Here is a 5,381-nt window from a genome sequence, read left to right as displayed (position 1 = left end):
AAAACAAAAGCAAGATTCAACAATAAAAATACAAAAAACATGACAATTAAAAACAATATCTCTTTTTCATTTCCGTTTTTTAGTTGCTTATTTTCTGGACTTCCTCATACCTCCCTCTTTTGTATTCCAATCCAAATTATTTGTCCAGCAATTTCTTTTCCACTTTTTTAATCCCAATCTTTAACTTTAATAAAATATTGAAATATATAACTTCAATTTCTTTAAACCTGATCTTTAGTCTTAATATCATATAACTTTTAAATTTTCCCTCTTAATGTCAAATTTCCGTTTCTTTAAACATTTTTAATCCTAATCTTTTAATCTTAGTCTATCATTAACTTTAACCTGTACAGCACGAAACCGCTTATTTTCAGTCCAACATCACTCTAACATTCTTTAATTTTGCAATGTTTCTGAAGATAGTCTTTAAATTTCTTCCAATCTTCCTCCATCGACTCTTCTCCCTGGTCACGGATTCTACCAGTCATTTCCGCCAATTCCATATAGTCCATAAGTTTCATCTGCCATTCCTCCAGCGTGGGAAGTTCTTGTGTCCTTAATCCACTTTGAAGGTGGAAACCTAAAGTTCTTGTGTTGCTCTCCTGCAAAATACTGAGTCAGGGGGCATCCTTATACAAACTGTGTTATGCTCTGGCAATAATGAATGAAGCTTATTTTATGTCTTAAGTGCATGTAAAGATTCCCTAGACTTTGGCTTCAAGGTCTAGTTCCTTCACCCTTTTGATGACCCTTCATAGCCTTTGCAGGTCAAGCATTGCAAACCTCACAGACTTTTCCTTAAAAAAAAAAAAAAAGCCTTCTGAGCCAAAACACTTCAAAGACACAAGCAGAAATGGTGACTGAGGGGGGAAGGGGGAGGAGGAAATCCCATCTCATCTGAGAGTCTAGCCAAGCCCATGAGCAGATAAATGGCCAGTTCCTGCTAGCCTGCAATTACCAAAGGAAGTGGTTAGAGAGTCAGTTGTCTTTCTTGCTTAATTGGGCCCAAAATGATTATAGGATTTGTTGCAGGACAGATGACATTGGAGGGCATGTGTGATTTTTGGCTAAGCTGCACACAAAACGCCGATTTGCCCCCTAACAGACTGAGCACAACTTCTGCCTCCACTTTCAAATTAACACACTCAACGACATGTGCTTGTCAAGTGGCAAATACAATGAGCCAGGATGGCACATTTCTCTAAGAAGGGCCTAGCGTTGAACACTCCAGAATTCCCAGCTTTTTTAAAAAATATAATAAATCTTGAAGCATAGGGGTGAGGAAACCTTAAGGGGGGAGGGGGCAATACAGCCTGTCAAGTCTTTCTATGTAGCCCCTGGGGCTCCCGCCAAACCAGCTCCCCAGGCTACATCCTCTACTAGCTCTGCTTGTAACTGGACAATTTAGTCTGGGGAAAATTATTTCCCAGCAGTCTCACATATGTGGTCAGAAGCAGCACAGAGAAGTGAGATTTCCCCCCAGGCGCTGGTTTGGAAAGCAAAACAGCAGTAATATTCTGAGCTTGCAAGTTTTGGTAATTCCAAGTGTATTTGGCCAGCACAGCATAATTACTATAGGACCAATCAGCGAGTCAGTTGCTCCCAACTTCAGAAATGTACCTCTGCTGTTTTTGGTTTTTTTGTCTCACCAAATGGAGGGAGGGTGCCTTAAAGCAAACTACTGACCCATAGCACACCAACTGCGGGGGGGGGGGGGGTAACAACACGCTGTCCTACCTTGCAAGTCTGTTTGGATTCCGAGACACCGCAAGACACTTTGAACACCCTGACATGTTGTACAAAGCTAAGTGCTACTATTTTTAAAAATCAATCAATCAAAGAGTGTTACTAATTGGCTAAGGTACCGTTGGCAGAAGTGAAATCTGTAAGAGTTTTTGAAACAAAACAAAACAAAACAGGAGCTCTTTTGTGTTTTTGAATAAAAATAGTTAAGAGCCTTGCATTCAAGTGGAGAGGGGAAAGGGAACCAGCAAGAGATATTGACTGCTATCCCTTGGGTATGTTGTTCCAGATATCATCTTCCCCTGTTCCATTTCTTTTCTATAGATCTGGTTCTAGACATCCTCACCAACCTTATCTAGATTATAGGAGTTACTACTACAACATAGAAAGTCTCAAACCAAAACAGGCGCTATGTGACTGCTCCGGACGACAATTACTGGTGATGGCAGAGCTCTCCAAACATTTCCTGGGGTTAAGATGTACCAAATGCTTACACTCCAAATGAGTTAATGCAAAATAATTACAGCCCCGGGTGTAAATCCAACTGCCTGCATAAATTAGAATTCTAATTCTAATAAACATGTACCAACATGTACCAACCAGGTATGGGGGGGGGTATTCACCTTTATTTTAGCTACCGTACTTTTGTTATTTGCATGCTGTTTACACGCAACTTGCCTAACAAGGACTTGAGAACAGCAGCAAAAACCAGCCTACGAACCTTGTGTCTTGAGTAAGGAAAGCCATTTTTAGTTCAAACACAACCATTGATCAAGTTCTCAATGAGCAAGACTTTGACCTCTAAATCAACAGAAGCCGCACACCTCAACTCAATCCAATTATAAGGAGAAATAGGTATACCTGTTGAACAGCTTGTCTTTATGCTTCAAGCCCAGCCCTTTTTACCGAACATTCCTTATGGCTGCTACCCCAGCCCCCTTTAAGCTATATAAAGGAAGAAGAAGAGTGCTTACATCTATAGCCAATGATTTGCTCCTTGCTTACTGGTTGGGAAGGGGAAGATTACTATAGGATGCTACCTTATACCAAGTCAGAATGGCGAGGTCCATTTAAATCAGCCTTTTCTATACCAACTAGTAGCAGGGAACAGGATTTCAGGTGGATTCTCTCCCAATCCTGGCAGGAGATCCCACAGATTGAACCCGAGACCAACTGTATGGAAAGCAGTTTCTAGACAACAGAGCCACATTCCTTCCTTGGACTGGTAAGTCGTTACAACTGTATAGGACTCTGAAGTTGATCACAATCTAGGGATGGAGTATTTTTGCAAACTAGCTATCTGCTATGCAGAAAGCTGCTTCTCTTTCATAATAGCCCCAAGCTTACTTTTTTAAGTCCCTGGGGTTTCAGAGGGGTTTATTTCCAAGGAAATGTGTATAACTCCCATCCACACCAAACATTTAAAGCACTATGATGCCACTTTTAAGCAGTCATGGCTTCCCCCAAGAATCCTAAAAAGTGTAGTTTAAGAGTGCTGAGAGTTCTTAGGAGGCCCCTATTTTCCTTCACAAGGGATGTGGGTTAAACCACAGAGCCTAGGACTTGCCGATCAGAAGGTTGGCGGTTCGAATCCCCGTGATGCGGTAAGCTCCCATTGCTCGGTCCCTGCTCCTGCCAACCTAGCAGCTCGAAAGCACGTCAAAGTGCAAGTAGATAAACAGGTACCACTCCGGTGGGAAGGTAAATGACGTTTCCATGCGCTGCTCTGGTTTGCCAGAAGCGGCTTAGTCGTGTCGGCCACAGGACCCGGAAGCTGTACGCTGGCTCCCTCGACCAATAAAGTGAGATGAGCCCCGCAACCCGAGTCGGCCACGACTGGACCTAATGGTCAGGGGTCCCTTTACCTTTACTAGAAGACGGGCTGCAGGACCCAAGGGACAAGGGCTCCACTCCACAGAAGGGTCTTACAAAGGAGAAGTTCTGTCTGAATGCATGAAGTCCCCCAAAGGTGTCCTGAGGATAGAAGCAACCATACAAGGGCCCCAGACCCGTAACTCAAACCGTGAAGATAAGTCTCTTCAGTGGTGCCTTGTGCCCATTAGGACTGATAGAGTAGACAACAGGGAGCCCAACAAATATAGCCAATGACAGGCAGAGCCAACTAGTTGTATCCCCATTCTCCCTGCTGAATTCCATAGGGGCAGCACTATTTTAGACTGGGGTGGAAGCTTTTATGTAAACAAAATGAAACAAAACTACCACTCAGTGAAGGAATGAGCAAATTGCAAGGTAGTGGTTACCTCCCCATATGAATACTGACCTTAAATGCTCCTGTTCTTCCCCATGGAGTATTATTAATGACTACAGCTGAGCATTAGGTGTGTTTTTTACCCCTCACCTGACTGGAGACATCTCCCTTACAAGAAAAATTGTGGAGTCTCCTATGCCCCCTTCCTTGTGAGGTGGCTGTCAATGGCATATAAAAAAGATTTGCAGTATGTCAGGGTTTGTGTAGTATTATCTGTCCTCCCCAAATGCTTGCTTGCTTTTATTGTAGTTTGTTTTCCCCACCCCACTCCCCCATTTAGCTAGCTCCAGTATCTGCAATGGTTAGCTTGACGTCTTCTGAAACAAATGTGCCACTCAATACAGATGGCAAGGCGAGGAGGTTGTTACTTCTCTTCCCCCCACCCCAACATTTTAAATGTCTCCTTTATTGCTGAGGAGGGTGGGTGTAATCTTGACAATTCTCCCCATGAGGAAGGGAAGGAAAAGGGTAGTATTTCTCTCCCAGTTTCAGACACCTCTGTTATAGCAAAAAATTGCAATGGGTAGCTTGGTGTAGGTATCATCACCTCCATAGGATTTATTTTTTTTGCAAAGAATTTATTCTTCTAAATACCAGTTATCACCAATATTGTAGGCTGGAGGGGTGTTTTGCTTTTACTCTCTTCTCCCCCTGCTCGCTTTTGTATTTTCTCAAATTGCAGCTAAATAAAAGAGGCAGGATTCTTCTCATTCTGCAATTCTGTAGGATCTACTTGGCTCCCGCAGCAATAAAACTGGTAGCACATTTGCAAAGCTAAGCAGTGTCAGTTATGGTTTCAAATTGGATGGGGAACGAGTTGAGATTCCTGCATTACAGGGGGTTGGACTTGATGACCCCTGGGAACCCTTCCAGCTCTACAATTCTGATTCCACTGACAGTGGTGTCCTCAGGGCAGGACACGGTGGGGCAGAAATCCAAGCTGTCCCCCCCCCCCCCCACAGCAGAGTAAGTAGGAGGGCCTCTCAATGGCCACACACCTATTGAAGCCAGTGAAAAGTCCAGGGTCCGCCTCCCCTGTAAAGACCCTCACAAGTGCAAAAGTCTAAAATGACTTAACTGTCCTCTGAGTTCAGTGGGATTAAGACTCTCCGGTTAAGTGACGGCAGCCTGGGATCCTTCCAAGAATTGCAAGATGAAGGAAATGATTGTCATGAGGAAGCTACAGAGATTGCAAAGGGGGTTCAAAGTGTGTGTGTGTGTGCGTGTGTAGCTTGACACTTTCCTTAATTCTTTCCCCTCTCCTAACGTGTTTTTTTTTGGGGGGGGGGTTCAATTTCCAGGAATTGCACGATTTTGCTTGCCTTCCCCTTTGGAATACAGAAACGATTGCAACCAGGGAGGATGCAGA

The sequence above is a fragment of the Podarcis pityusensis genome (assembly GCF_964106645.2).
Source record: "Podarcis pityusensis genome assembly, chromosome: 16".
NCBI lineage: Eukaryota > Metazoa > Chordata > Lepidosauria > Squamata > Lacertidae > Podarcis > Podarcis pityusensis.
The sequence above is the reverse complement of the archived record's forward strand: the minus strand, read 5'-3'. Positions refer to the sequence as shown.